General features: G+C 47.0%; 1 protein-coding gene and 1 long non-coding RNA gene across 12 annotated transcripts in view; one reads left to right on the forward strand and one right to left on the reverse strand.

The window, feature by feature from the left end:
* Positions 1–15,527, forward strand: part of LOC138755133 (arf-GAP with SH3 domain, ANK repeat and PH domain-containing protein 1-like) — a 479,430-nt gene that overhangs the window by 125,090 nt on the left and 338,813 nt on the right. For all 11 annotated transcript variants that reach the window (XM_069920508.1, XM_069920497.1, XM_069920511.1 and 8 more), the window contains one exon: positions 4,367–4,454. The gene's annotated coding sequence lies outside the window, so the exon portion shown is untranslated. The remainder of the gene's footprint in view (positions 1–4,366; positions 4,455–15,527) is intronic.
* Positions 1,806–5,474, reverse strand: LOC138755136 (uncharacterized). Its single transcript, XR_011352044.1, has 2 exons — positions 5,332–5,474; positions 1,806–1,999 (listed from the first exon to the last, which is right to left on the reverse strand). It is a non-coding gene; the product is annotated as an uncharacterized lncRNA (long non-coding RNA).

Here is a 15,527-nt window from a genome sequence, read left to right on the forward strand (position 1 = left end):
ACTTTCGTGCTTCACTCAGACATCTTCCTTTTCAGCTCACCCGCAGTAAACAAAGATGCAGTAACCTTTACAACCACTTCTTTCTTAAATAAGTCTATTAACACATAGGAAAGTGTGGGAGTCTCCCAGGATGGACATCAAGGTATGTTTCCCATTTCAACGACCAATCATTGAACCTCATGAGGTATCTCTTGATATCTGGTAAGCAGCGGAGCTTTGCACAGTTTTTCTTTCCTGAAGTTTAGAATCCACTTCCACGGGATAAGAATTACATCACACAATCCCTCGACAGCTCTGTAGTGAATCGTTGGCCATCCATTTTGTAATCTCTTCACATCTTTCTGGGATGGAAGGTGCAGGATGGGAAGTACAATATTATAAATAGAGGAATGAACCTGAATTGTGTGCAAAGAAGTGTTTCTGATGTCAAATATGGTCATAGACAGTTCTGTCATCTGAAATATAGTTATACACGATGAACAACACCTTTTACAAATTTGCATATGATACTGCATTCGTGGGCTACATAAAAAGGGGCGATGAGTCAGCATATAGGAGGGAGATTGAAAACTTGGCTGAATGGTGCACCAACAACAGCCTCACACTCAATGCCACCAACACCAAGGAGCTGATTGTAGACTTTAGGGGGGAAAACCAGAGGTGTACAATCCAATGACCACTGGGGCATTAGAGGTAGAGCGGGTGAGCAAATTTAAATTCCTGTGAGTCACGATTTCAAAGGACCTTTCCGGAACCCAACAGACTAGTGTCATCGTGAAGAAAGCACGTCAGTGCCTCTACTTCCTCAGGAGTTTACGAAGGTTCCGTATGACATTGAAAACCTTGGCAAACTTCTACAGAAGTATCACGAAAAGTGTGCTGACTGACTGCGTCATGGTCCGGTATGGGGACACCAATACTTTTGAGCGTAAATCCCTCCAAAAGGTAACGGACACAGCCCAGGACATCACGGGAAAAACCCCACTATCGAGAACATCTACAGGGAACGCTGCTGTCGGAGAGCAGCAACAAATCATCAAGGATCCAAACCACCCAGCACACACTCTGTTCTCACTGCTGCCATCAAGAAAGAGGTCTAGGCGCCACAAGACTCGCACCACTAGGTTCAGGAACAGCTGCTACCCCACCACCATCAGACTCCTCAACAGAGGTATTCAAAATTAAAAGGGGGAAAGATAGTGTCAATGTAGATAGGCTTTTTCCATTGAGAGTGGGGGAGATACAAACAAGAGGGTGTGGCTTGAGAGTAAAAGGGGAAAAGTTTAGGGGAAACATGAGGGGGAATTTGTGCCCTTTATTTGTATGAGAAATTCAATCATACTGTGATCACTATTTCTGAGAGGATCCCTGGTCTCCTTAACAAAGACATGATGTACATGATGTACTGGCTCCTCTGCCTCTAGGTCACCAGGTTGAGTTGGTGGATGATTGGGTAAGCTTATGAGGAGAGATTGAGTCTCCTTGGACTGTACATGGTGGAATTTAGAAGGATGAGATTGGATCTTATAAAAACCAGATAAATTTATGAAAGGGATGGACAATATAGAGATAGGTAAGTTGTTTCCGCTGGCAGGTGAGGTTATAATAGAGCAATAAGATCAAGCTTTCAGGGAGTAGATTTTGGATGGAAATGGGGAGGAACTGCTTTCCCCAGGGAGTTGTGAATCTGTATCATGTACAAGAAATCCTGTGCCCTCCATATTGTTTGGGACAAAGACACTTTTTCCTTTATTTGCCCCTGTTCTCCACAATTTTTAATTTGTAATCAAACAATTCACATGTAGTTAAAGTTCACATTCCACATTTTATTCGAGGTTGTTTGTATATATTTTGATTTGACTATGCAGAAATTACAGCATTTTTTATACATAGCTCCTTCATTTCAGGGCTCCAAAATGTTTGGGACATTTGACTTCACAGGTGTTCGTTGCTTCTGAGCTTTTGATCACCTTTGGAGTCTGTAGTTGCCATTTTTCAACTTGAGGACCAGAGTTGTGTTGATGAAAGTCAAAGAAGCCCATTATGAGGCAGAAAAAACAAGAATAGAACAGTAAGAGACATTGTCCAAACCTTAGGATTTCCAAAATCAACAGTTTGCAACAACTTAAGAAGAAAGAGCGTACTGATGAGCTCAGTAATCACAAAGGGACTGGTAGGTCAAGGAAAACCTCCACTGCTGATAACAGAAGAATTCTCATCATAATGAAGAAAAATCCCCAAATGCATGTCCAACCGATCAGAAACACTCTTGAGGAGGGAGACAGGTGTGGACAAGTCAATGACTACTGTCCACAGAAGTCTTCATGCCATGGTTTACTATAAGAACTGGTCTCAGATAATGGTTTTGATTGCTTTTGACTGTTTTACGAAACAAAATGATATTAAGCACAGTTATTTCACCATATAAAAAGGATCGAGTTTCAGCGAAGACAGCAAAGCACTGAAAGGGTTTAATACGAAGCATCAGTGAGAAAATTCCTCTCTAAATGATACTATAATATTATCACCACAATTAAACTCCTGCTAAGTTGCAAACGTGCAGAAGACTCTGATCAATATAAAGTGTCTTTCAGCCAAACTTTGAAGGGAAAGTAGGTGCAAGAGAGGGAAACATCTGAGATAGGAACAAAGTTATGACTTGAGTAAGAGAGAGAAAAACAATCAAAACAACGTGATATATTTTGCAAATTAACATCAACAAGCAAATCTGATGCTCGGAAATGACTGGAGGCACAAGGGAGACTGCAGATGCTGGAATCTGTTGGAGAAACTCAATGGGTTGAGCAGCAAAAAGAATGGTTGATGCTTTGAGCTGAAACCCTTTATCGAGACTGTACAAAGTAGAAATGTGGTCCATGACACATTTAGGAAATTGCCAACTGGAGCTGTGGAAGAGAAAGATAAAGAGCCAGAAGGTGGAGTGCCAGATATGGTGGGAGATCTGTTGGGAGTAGAAGTGAATTGAATCAACATATTACAGATCCTGTCTGGGGCCTAACTGGGAGGACTGGAAATGGAGCTGGAAGTCACATGGGACAAGATGGCAGTGAAGGCCAATGCTGAGGAATGACATGTAGATGTCTGTGGTTGCAAGTCTTGGTCAGGATGTGGTCAAACAGCCAATAAATGGTGTCCATTGTATTTTGCTTTAGATTCCAGCATCTCCTGTGTGTCTCCAGATTCCAGCATTCTTCTGTGTCTCCAGTTTACTGCTCCACTCCAAAATATTTTCAAGCCATTCCCAACTTTGAAGAGGTTTTCCTCCTCTCTTCAACAGGAGTTCTGTGAATCTTTCTCTTATTGCTCCCCCTCTGTGATTTCTTCGATCTCTGGCATTTTGGTGTTGTCCCTCACATTTGCATTGAGCCTCACACAGGCAGCGGAGAAAGCTGAGGACTGTCGGGTTGGTGTGAGAATAAGAGGGATGAACTGGCATGCAATTGGGAGCGCAGAGTGCAGGTGCTCTTCAAATCATTTGCCTCAGTCGCGCTGATATAGAGGAGGCAGTGTCAGGAGCACCAAATACAGTAAGTAAGGTTGGGGTAGGTGGTGGAGGAGGAGGAGATAATAAAATGCTTGATTCAGTGACCCAACAAAGTTCCTTCCAGATTAAAATAAGCCATTTCCATTTCGGATCACAGGAGAACCAGATCTGCAGGAGAACTTTCAATCTTTGACTTTAGAATGGACTGCAAATTGGTCAGGACATGTTGGAGCCAGGCTAGATTCTGACCAGGCAGCAATACCATTCGAGGAGAAAAAAAACTCTTCACTTTAGAAAGTGGCACATGAAACATAAAGTAGCATACCGGATTATAGAATGCTGCTAAATTATAGTCCTTGTATTTATAGACTCTGTGTGTATCTGGAGGCATGTTTGATTTTCATAAAACAAAACAGGGGAATTTTTCAACAAATGGAAAGAAAGATGATCAATAATGGTGACTGCCAAGTCAGAGTTTTGTTGTAAAAACTCACCAGGCTCATTGTCTGCCTTCAGTGAAGAAAATCTGGTCCATGTAGTTTGCCTGCATGCCTGTATTTTTGCTTCAATGGGAGACATTATTTTCTTTGATATTTATGCAGAGAAAGATGACTCGCAACTTTACAGATGTTTAGAATTAGATTGCTTAGAATCATACCTTGGTGAAGGGCTTAAGCCCGAAACATTGGTTATGTATTTTTATCTTTGCTACAAAAAGATACTGTTTGACCTGCTGAGTTTCTCCAGCGTTGTGTTTTTACTTCAACCACGGCATGTGCAGACTTTTGTGTTTTAATTTAGAAATAGGTGATGAGATTTCTCCTTTATCAATTCATCAGTTGTCATTTCCTCTTCCCACAGGTGTTTTTCTGGACTGACACTCAGGCCCTATGAAGATTAAACTTCAGCCTGAAATGCAAGCAAATGGTGTGGGAAATTTTTAAATAAGGTTTGCATCAATGTTAACAAACATATCATGAGAGAATCCTTAAGAAGTTCATTGCAGCCTTGATTGGCAAAGATATGTATAAAACTAGATACAGTAGAATGTCAGGCCCTTCTGCCGCAATTAACCTACAAACCTTGTGCATTTTTGGAGGGTAAGAAGAAACCAGAGCGCCCGGAAAATAGATACAGTAGAAAGTCAAGCCCTTCTGCCGCAATTAATCTACAAACCTTGTGCGTTTTTGGAGGGTAAGAAGAAACCAGAGCGCCCGGACGAAACCCATGCAGACAGGAGGAAAATGTACAAACTCCTTACAGACAACACCGGATTCCAACATGAGTCACTGGCGCTGTCTGTAAGGAGTTTGTACATAGACAACAGAGTACATGGCAATCTTGTATTTAGATTCTGATCTTCTTTCTAAGACATATAATTTGCAGTTATTTTATCTCTGCAGTTATTTTATCTTTAAGACAATGACATGAACAACACCTTTACACATGGACAACAGTCTGTGCACAAGTAATAACTGCAGAAATTAAATAATTTGTCATGAATATAAATGACCAGATGGAACCTACATGTTGGAATTGTGGTTTATTTGGACAACTTGTTCTAATATTTATTGCTTGGCAGTTCTTCCTGTGACTCATTCTAGTTGTTTATTTTGCAGTTGCATGATGGTAACTGGTGATAAATCACAGGGTTAACACTGAAAAAGGAAGAGCAGCAGAGATGAAATACAGATCAGAGAAACTTTTTTTTCCGATACAGCTTCTTAGAAAGAAGATCAGAACCAAAATAAAAGATTGCAATATATGGCATGTTTGTTATTTCACTTAAAATTATGACATATTCAGATTATAAACTTAATACTTACCCCAAAATCTGAAGCAAACACAGTCACTTTTACTGATCTTAAATTCTACTCTAGTGGCACAATGGCGTCTCTAGTAGAGCTGCTGCCGTATGGCCCCAGTGACTTGGGTTCAATCCTGATTTGCAGTGCTGCTTGCATGTTAACTCTTGGGGCTCCAATGTCCCAAAAGCATGAAAGTTAGTCAGTTTATTGACAACTCTAAACTGCCCCTGCTGGTGGACTTGATGGGAATGTGGGGAGAATGGGAAAACATGGAAATTTAGTGGGGGAAAGGATTGCTCTGTGAGCTGATATACATTCGATGGCCTCTTTCAATGGTTGTGGGGAAATCTACGGAAATTGCATACACTCAACCAAATTCTCTCAAATTCAGATGGGACCACATTTATCACAAACATGAATCCTAAAACCATTTTGTTGCTTCTGCTAGTTTTGTGTGCAAAAGTACAATAATTAACCAGCTGTATTTATGATTAAATGTGGATACGTTTAAGCTGTGCAACCAAAAGTTTTGTAGGAATGCTGGACCAGATTACATACGATGGTTTTGGGTCAAGTCTGGTGTACTTTAATGGTTTTGCATGAGATTGTGCAGTGCTGTGCCAGCACAGACAAGATGAAGTAATGAACCATAGACACTACCTTATTTTGTCTTTTTCTTGCACTATTTTTATTTATTGTTGTAAGGTGTTTTATATAAATGTTTCCACTGAGATGCTGCTGCAAAACAATGAATTTTGTGATTTGTTCATGACAATATATTCTGATTCTGCATAATGATAATTTCTTGAATAAGTGTATTCTGTTTTTGATCAAAAGAAATATTTCAGTAGCATGGGAAGTTTTCTATTCTGGTCCTTTTGCAAAAATTTCAGATCAGATCGGATCTCGAAGAATTTGCATCTACTTGTGTTTTCATTGGCCATCGGGTTGCTTGGAGATCGAGTCTTCATTTTGAACAGATAAACATTGTGATTGAAAATAAAGTACTCGGCCTTGTTTACCTCCTCCAGAGTATCTAACCCACATTCTCAGTGACTTATCACTGTTGTAATGGTGAGGGGCCTGCCTCCCCTCCTAGGTCGGTCCATACTGCCCGGACCGGGGCCGAGGCCGCCGCAGTTCACCCTGTGCCTGGACTGGGGCCACCGCCTCCCACTCCCTGCCCGGACCGGGGCCTCCGCCTGCCTCACTCGACCGAGGCCGGGGCCGCCGTCTCCCCCTTGCTCCTGCCCGTATCGGGGCCGCCGCCGTCTACCCTTCGCCCGGACCGGGGCCGGGGCCGCTGCTGCTCTCCCTGTGCCTGGACTGGGGCCGCCGCCTCCCACTCCCTGTCCGGACCGGGGCCTCCGCCTGCCTCACTCGACCGAGGCCGGGGCCGCCGTCTCCCCCTTGCTCCTGCCCGTATCGGGGCCGCCGCCGTCTACCCTTCGCCCGGACCGGGGCCGGGGCCGCTGCTGCTCTCCCTGTGCCCGGACTGGGGCCGCCGCCTCCCCCTTGCTCCTGCCCGTATCGGGGCCGCCGCCGTCTACCCTTCGCCCGGACCGGGGCCGGGGCCGCTGCTGCTCTCCCTGTGCCCGGACTGGGGCCGCCGTCTCCCCCTTGCTCCTGCCCGTATCGGGGCCGCCGCCGTTTACCCTTCGCCCGGACCGGGGCCGGGGCCGCTGCTGCTCTCCCTGTGCCCGGACTGGGGCCGCCGTCTCCCCCTTGCTCCTGCCCGTATCGGGGCCGCCGCCGTTTACCCTTCGCCCGGACCGGGGCCGGGGCCGCTGCTGCTCTCCCTGTGCCCGGACTGGGGCCGCCGTCTCCCCCTTGCTCCTGCCCAGATCGGGGCCGCCGCCGTCTACCCTTCGCCCGGACCGGGGCCGGGGCCGCTGCTGCTCTCCCTGTGCCTGGAATCCCTAAGCTATTGGTGCTCTGTGATTAGTAAGGGATTGCTTAAGGTGGGATGTGGGTGGGATGCCACACTCCTGTTCGGCTCCGAATCATGGGTCCTCTACCGGCACCACCTACGGCTCCTAGAACGCTTCCACCAGCGTTGTCTCCGCTCCATCCTCAACATCCATTGGAGCGCTCACACCCCTAACGTCGAGGTACTCGAGATGGCAGAGGTCGACAGCATCGAGTCCACGCTGCTGAAGATCCAGCTGCGCTGGATGGGTCACGTCTCCAGAATGGAGGACCATCGCCTTCCCAAGATCGTATTATATGGCGAGCTCTCCACTGGCCACCGTGACAGAGGTGCACCAAAGAAAAGGTACAAGGACTGCCTAAAGAAATCTCTTGGTGCCTGCCACGTTGACCACCGCCAGTGGGCTGATAACGCCTCAAACCGTGCATCTTGGCGCCTCACAGTTTGGCGGGCAGCAGCCTCCTTTGAAGAAGACCGCAGAGCCCACCTCACTGACAAAAGGCAAAGGAGGAAAAACCCAACACCCAACCCCAACCAACCAATTTTCCCTTGCAACCGCTGCAATCGTGTCTGCCTGTCCCGCATCGGACTGGTCAGCCACAAACGAGCCTGCAGCTGACGTGAACTTTTTTACCCCCTCCATAAATCTTCGTCCGCGAAGCCAAGCCAAAGAATGGTATTCACTTTGTGTTAAAAAATATTCTGCCTTAAGCTAAATTGCTAGATCTTTTAATCTGGATAGCTTTAGTTAAGGAAGAAATATTGGGCAGAATATAGCTCATAAAAACAGAGAATGAAATTGATAATTTCTACTTCAGTGAATAGAGAGGGTGACCAATAGTGTTTCGCAGGGGTTGGTGTTGAGTCCACTACTTTTCTCACTGTATATAAGTGATTTAGAATACAAAAGTGATGGCTTTGTGGCCACGTTTTCTGGTGATATGAATTTAGGTGAAGGGGGCAGGTGGTATTGAGGAAGCATGGAGTCTGCGGAGGGACTTGGATAGGTTGGGAGAATCTGCAAAGATGTTGCAGATGGAATATAGTATTGGGATGGTCATGTACTTTGGTAGAAGGGATAAAGAAATAGATTATTTTCTAAATGGGGAGAGAATTCAAGAAATTGGGGATCCAAAGGGTCTTGGGAGTCCTAGTGCAGGATTCCCTAAAGGTTAATTTGCAGATTGAGTCAATAGGAAAGAAGGCAAGCCTTCATTTCAAGATGACTAGAAAATTAAAGCAAAGATGTAATACTGAGGCTTTACAAGGCTTTGGTCAGACCACATTTGGAGTATTGTGAGTAGTTTCAGGTCCCATATTCTGAGGAAAGATGTGTAGATGCTGGAGAGGATTCCAAGGAGGTTTAAAAAATGATCCCAGCGATAAGAGGGGTATTTGATGGTTCTGGGCCTGTACTTGCTGGAGATTAGAAGGATGAAGGGGAGGGGGTCTCATCAAAACATACCAAATATTGAAAGGGAAAGATAAAGTGGACATTGAGAAGATATTTCCAGTAGCAAGAGTGTCTAGGGCCACAGGGCACTACCTTAGAATAAAAGAAGAAAGATGAGAAATGTTTTCAGCCAGAGAGTTGTAAGTCTTGGCCCAGACAGCAGAGGAGCCATGGCATTGTGTTTATTTACATGGAGGTTGATGGGCTCTTAATGAATAAGAGTGTCAAAGGTTCTGGGGGGGAAAGCAAGAGAATGGGGTTGAGAGGAAGAATACAACAGCCATCATTCAATGACGGAGCAGACGCGATGGGCTGAAATCTACTTCCAACTCTTAGGGTCCATGGGATGGTAGTAGAAAAACAAGGGCTAACATTTGAAAAAAAAATCAGTCCATAGATCAAACCAAATGCATGTCCCTTTAGACACCAATATCCCACATAAGAAGTTGTCCAACTGTGGCTACAAAGGAAGCTAACAATAGTCTAGATCAAAGGGCTCACTTGTAATGTTGCCAAAGAGTCTGAAAAGAGTTTGAAAGTCTGAGGAATATAAAAGTTACAGAATGTAATGAAGGAGTTCTATCATATTGATATGGAAAGGAGCATTAGAAGAGAAGAATAACTTAACCAGAAATATAAAAGTAGATGGTTAAAAAGTTCATCAGATATGTAATAAAGATAAGATTAGTAAAATTTAATGAGGGTTCCTAAGGGACTGATACAGGAGCATTATTTGGGGAATAAGGAAGTGGCTGAGAAATTAAACAATTATCTTGTGTCTGTATGGAAATAAAAATGCAAAAAACACCTGGAAAGCATGGAAAACATATCTGGGGAGAATGCATGGCTTAAATAAATTAGCATCAGTGGAAAAAATATGATAAAATTGACAACAATCCAATAATTATAATGGAGCACAGTCAACATGGATTTGGGAAATAAAGTTTGACAAATCAGGTTGAAATGTTTGATTCAAAAAGGGAAAGGCTAACAAGTGGACTATCATTTACCCTTTGGTGCACATGGGGGTTTTTAAATACAGGAAGAACAATGATATTGAGGTAGTACCTTGGTGAGAATGTATAAAGATAAAGAAAACAGAATAGGACTAAATGTGCTATTTTCAGATTGGGATTGTGGCTTTGCAGAAATTAGTGGCCTGGGCCCTAGCTGGGCCCCATTTGATCAGTTAGATGAAGGACCAAATGTAATACATCCAAATTAAAAGCTGGGAGGCAGTGTGTGTTGTAAAGAGAATGCACAGAGGAGTCAGCATGCTTTAGAGAAACCAAGTGAGTAGGTCAGGTTATAATGGATGGAATACAATTTGGGAAATATGAAGTCATCCGCTTCAGTAGAAAAAAATAGAAAATCAGAACATATTTCAGTTGTGAAAGATAGAAAACTGCTAGTATTTATCGGGGCCTGTTTGTCACTGGTAAACAAATCTTTATAAGGTTACATGCAAATTCTGTAAGCAATTAGGAAAGCAAATCAGATGTTTATCCTGATTGCAAGAGAATTTCTATTCAAGAGTAAAAGCATCTTGTTCCAATTCTATGAGGTAATGGTGAGTCTGGAATGTAATTGGCTGAGGAGATGGTGCAGGGCAAGGGGTTCAGGTTTGTGGATCATTGAGATCTCATCTGGGGAAGGTATGACATGTACAAAATATGGGTGGCACCAGAAATGGAAAGGGGCCAATATCCCATGGGCAGGTTTGCTAGAGTTGTTGAGGAGGGTTTAGATTAGCCTGGCAGGGGAATGGGAAGCAGATTGTGGAGCAGTTTGTGAAATGGTGGATTCTATGTGTAGTGAGACTGTGAAGAAGGACATACAGTGGTTGGAACATAAATACTCCAAATTGGGTATATTGAAATTAGTGTGCTTTAATGCAAGGAGTATTAGGAATAGAGCAAATTAACGAAGAAAATGAGTCAATACATTGTTATGAGCCCAGAGGACCCCAAAACCCAGCAGCAATAGATATTCACCAAGACAACATAAACAAAAGTCGCTTTTAATTATATTTAAACAGGAAAATAGAATGAAACTTTAACTTACCTCTATTGACTTACTTAACCTCCTTCTAATTCTAAGAGCACGTGTATGTAATGTGTGTGTAAGTTCAGAAAAGTTACTTGGTTCACTGTCCAATCTCACATCTCATTCCTCCAGGTTTACTGGTTGCAGTCAATTCTTATACTGTCCACAGAATTTAACATTTATAAAGTTCACCAGGCTTTGGTGCTTGAAAGGTAAATGGTTACCGCTCAGGAAGATTCTTGTTGGTTTTCAGAGAGAAATTTGTTGTTCCTTTTTAATCAGCCACTTCAGTGTCTTGCTGATGAAACTTGCCCCTTCAGCGTTCTCCAGATGATAACCTCTTTCACTCAGGTCACCACAGAGTTCCATTGTGTTTCTCTTATTCCAAGTGAAACATTAGGCAGCCAGTCCTCTCCTCTTGCATGAACCACAAGAGATTTGACCAGGCCATCTTACAAATGCTTGCCAGTTTGTCCTGTTCCAGTCCCAGCTACTTCTGCTGGCTATAACACTGTAGAAGTGATCTCTGTCTCTTTCTCTGTGTCTCTCTCTCTCTCTGTCTCCCTCTCTCTCTCTGTCTCTCTCTCTCTCTCTGTCTGTCTCTCTCTCTCTCTCTTTCACATACACACACACACACACACACACACACACACACACACACACACACACACACACACACACACGGAGAGAAAAACCTGTTGACTCTCTCTGCTTGCAAAACCACATGACCCTCTTACAACAGCAAGCTCTCTTCCAGACAGCAGCGGCTCCAACATGCTCTTTCATCTGTTGCCTTTTGTAAACAACAATCCATTAGTGAAGTCTCTTGAGCACTCTTCAAAAGCACTTGCAAAAGCTGTGCAGCCGATACATCTACCATGGGGCAGAGCTCCAGTTTTTTTAAAATAAGATCTGTTTTAAAGTGTTTGTATGTGACTTACTCTAACAAACCTTTCCCAATTTATCTCCCAAAAACATATCTATATATTGTAGTGGCAGCTACACTGCTACTGAAAAAACATACAACCAGACGGGTTGAGCTCAGTGAGCAGAAAAAAATTAGTTTATTGCTGGCTGCGGGCTGAACTTATACTCCCAGCCCAGACCTGGCTGACGACCACGCTGGGGGGCGCCGACGTCACTCGGGCGTCGCGTAGTCACGCAGGCTTCTGAGCTCGGTGCTGAGAAGAAGGGGAACTCCCCAACGACGCTATTTCGACCGGCTGCACCACCGTGTGGATTACAAGCAGGGTTGGTTAACCTGCCCAGTGGCATGCTGGCCACACATCGCGCCCCCCCCCCTCCCCCCCAGAACCGGCGCCAATGTCCTTTTTAGCTGGGCGGCCTCACTTCTTGGGTTGGGCCACAATCACTGGTTCGGTGGGGTTGAGGTGAGTTGGCTTCAGCTTGTCCACAGTAAACAGCTCCCGCCTGCCACCAATATCCAGCGTGAACATAGACCCTGAACGCTGGACAACCCTGTATGGCCCCTCGTAAGGTCTCTGCAGAGGTGCCACGGGTGGGCCCTGCTGAATAAAAACTTACCTTGCTGACTTCAACTTGCTGGGGACGTAAGATGGCTGTGTGCCATGTCTGGGTGGCAGTGGAGTTGCGAAGGAGTCCAAGTGGGCCCGGAGGTGGGGAAGTAGCTTGTGCGGTGATTGCTGGGGGTTGTGAGGTGCATTGATGAACTCACCGGGCAGTGCCAGCGGTGCGCCGTAGACAAGCTCAGCTGATGACGCCTGCAGATCCTCCTTAGGCCTGAAGTGGATGCCCAGGAGCACCCAAGGCAGTTCATCCACCCAGTCGAGACCAGTGAGTCGGGCCATAAGTGCCAACTTAAGGTGGCGGTGTAGACGCTCGACCAGCCCATGGCCTGTGGGTGATGGGCCATGGTGCAGCGTAGCTCTATCTCTAACCTGTTGGCGAGCTGTGCCCAGAGCACAGTAGTGAACTGGGCTCTCCGATCGCTGGTGAGGTTGTCCGGGCATGGGATCTCCTTGATAGCGGCGACCTTCGTAGCAGCGGGCATGGCTCCTTCGGCCATGATGGTATGGCTCAGGAATACCAAAACGAGCAACCCAACCATGCAACAGCGCTCGGGAGCAGGAGTCCGTGGAGGTGCCCGGCATCAGGATCACCTCAAGCCAATGAGTGGTGCGGTCTACCACCGTGAACAGGTAATGGTTGCCCTGGGAAACTGGTAAGGGCCCGACAATGTCCACATGAATGTGGCTGAACCATTCCCGGACATGGTTGAAGTTGAGGCCGGGTGTCAGCGCCCAGATGGCCAGTTGTGAGAGTGCATCGGCGACCACGTTGTCCTTCCCCGCCTTGTGCTGAATGTCGGTGGTAAACTCCGACATGAAGGAGAGGTGATGCTGCTGGTGGGCTGACCAGAGATCCTTTGCCATCTCGAGTGCCTGAGTGAGGGATTTATGGTCAGTGAAGATGGTAAAAGTCCTCCCCTCCATAAAGTAGCGGAAATGCCGCACCACCAGATACATGCCCAGTAACTCATGGTTGAAGGTGCTATACTTGCGCTCTGGTGGGTGGAGAAGCCGGCTGAAGAATGCCAGTGGCTTCCAATGTCCATTCACCTGCTGCTCCAGGACGGTGCTGACAGCTGTGGCAGAGGCATCAATGGAGAGTACTATATGAAGTCGATGTATGGGTGGCGAGCATGGTAGCCTTCGTGAGGGTGTCCTTGGTGGCCTCGAATGCATTGCAAGGCCTCTGGGGTCCAGGTGAGCATTTTGTGCTTGGCTGTGATGAGGGCGAATAGGAGCTGCATGATGCGCACGGCTCCTGGGATGAATCGGTTATAGAAGTTGACCATATCCGCGAACTCGTGCAGCCCCTTGAGGTTGTCTGGGCGTGGGAATTCCTTGATAGCGGTGACCTTCGTAGCGGCGGGCATGGCTCTTTTGGCTGTGATGGTATGCCCCAGGAACTGCATGGACTCTTTTTCGAACTGGCTCTTGGGTGGGTTGATGGTGAGGTCGACGTTGGCCAGCCAGGAGAAGAGGGCACGTAGGTGGGCCTTGTGTTGCGCCCGATCCCTGCTGGCAACGAGGATGTCGTCCAAGTAAATGAAGACGAAATCCAGGTCCCTGCCCACTGAGTCCATGAGGTGCTGGATGGTCTGAGAGGCATTCTTGAGCCAGAACGGCATGCGAAGGAATTCAAACAAGCCGGAGGGGGTGATGTTGGCCGTCTTGGGTATGTCCTCAGGGTGCACCAGGATTTGGTGATACCCGTGCACCAAGTCAACTTTGGAGAAAACCCTCACACTATGCAGGTTGGCTGTAAAGTCCTGGATGTGAGGGATGGGGTAACAGTCAGGAACTGTCACCTCATTGAGTCATCGATAGTCTCCGCAGGGGCACCAGCTGCCGGAGGCTTTCGGGACCAGGTGGAGCAGCGAGGCCCACGGGCTGTTGGAGTGCCGAATGATCCCCAGCTCCAGCAGATGTGAAAACTCTTCCTTTGCTACCTGGAGCTTATCAGGCGGGAGCTGGCATGCCTTGGCGTGAACCAGTGGACCCTGGATGGGGATGTGATGGAACACCCCATGGCACGGTGAGGCAGCAGAGATCTGTGGCCTGAGGAGGGCTGGGAACTCATCCAAGATTTGCTGGAACTCGTCTCTGGGTGTGCTGATCGTGGTCATCTGTGGCTGCTCTGTGTGGGAGGCGTCTAGGCAAACGGCCTGGAAAGTCTGGGCGTCTACCAGGCACCTACCTCGAATGTCCACCAGGAGGCCGTGGGTGAGGAGGAAGTCGGCACCCAGGATGGTGGTTGAAAGGGATGAGATGGCGAACCTCCACGAGAAATTTTGCCGGCCGATCTGGAAGTCGACTGTCTTGTTCCCATATGTCCGGATCTCAGTTGCGTTGGCCGCAAGGAGGGGAGGTCCTCGAGGTCAGTTCCTGGACTTGATGGCCATGGCTGGGATGATGCTGATCTGGGCCCCAGTGTTGATGAGGAAGCACCGGCTGCTGACTGAGTCCCGCAGGTAGAGGAGGCTGTGTCCTTGGCCACTGCCACACCCATTAACAGCGGTCGGCCTGCTCGTTTCCCTGGAACGAGCAGGGCTGACGACACTTCCGAGCCTTCGCTTCCCAGCACTGGTGGTAGAAGCAGAGGCCCAAAGCAGATGCCGTCCCCCTGCAGGGGGCACGGTGCTCTTGGTGGCCTCTGCAGGGGCCGGGTGTTCTACCGCAGCGCTAGGGGCAGGCTTGGCATGGACATGCTCGTGCCTCGTGACCTGCTGGACCACCGAACCCTCCAGGAATCGCTCGATCAATAGCACTTGGGCCTTCTGAGCGACCTTCCTTGGGTCAGTAAAGCTCTCTTGGGCCAGTAACAGCCGGATGTCATCGGGCAGATGGTCGAGGAAAATTTGCTCAAAGAGTGGGCAGTTGGTGTGATCACCCATGAGCGCAACCATCTTGTCCATCAGCTCCCTCGGGGACCTGTCCCCCAAGGCATCGAGGTGCAGTATCCGAGTGGCATGCTGATGCCTGGATAGTCTGAGGGATCCGGTGAGTACTCGCTTGATGGTCCCGAATTTGTCTTCGGCGGGTGGGTGCTGAACGAGGTGCAGCACATGTTTGGTGTTGGCCTGGTCCAGGGCGGTGACCACATGGTAGAATTTGGTCTTGTCAGATGAAATCTGGCGGAGGTGAAACTGACCCTCCGTGTGGCTGAACCAGGTCTCTGGCTCCTGAACCCAGAAGTCAAGCAGCTTGATGGCTATAGGACTGATCCCAGGTTCACTCA

This window comes from Narcine bancroftii, chromosome 2, assembly GCF_036971445.1.
Source record: "Narcine bancroftii isolate sNarBan1 chromosome 2, sNarBan1.hap1, whole genome shotgun sequence".
Classification (NCBI taxonomy): domain Eukaryota; kingdom Metazoa; phylum Chordata; class Chondrichthyes; order Torpediniformes; family Narcinidae; genus Narcine; species Narcine bancroftii.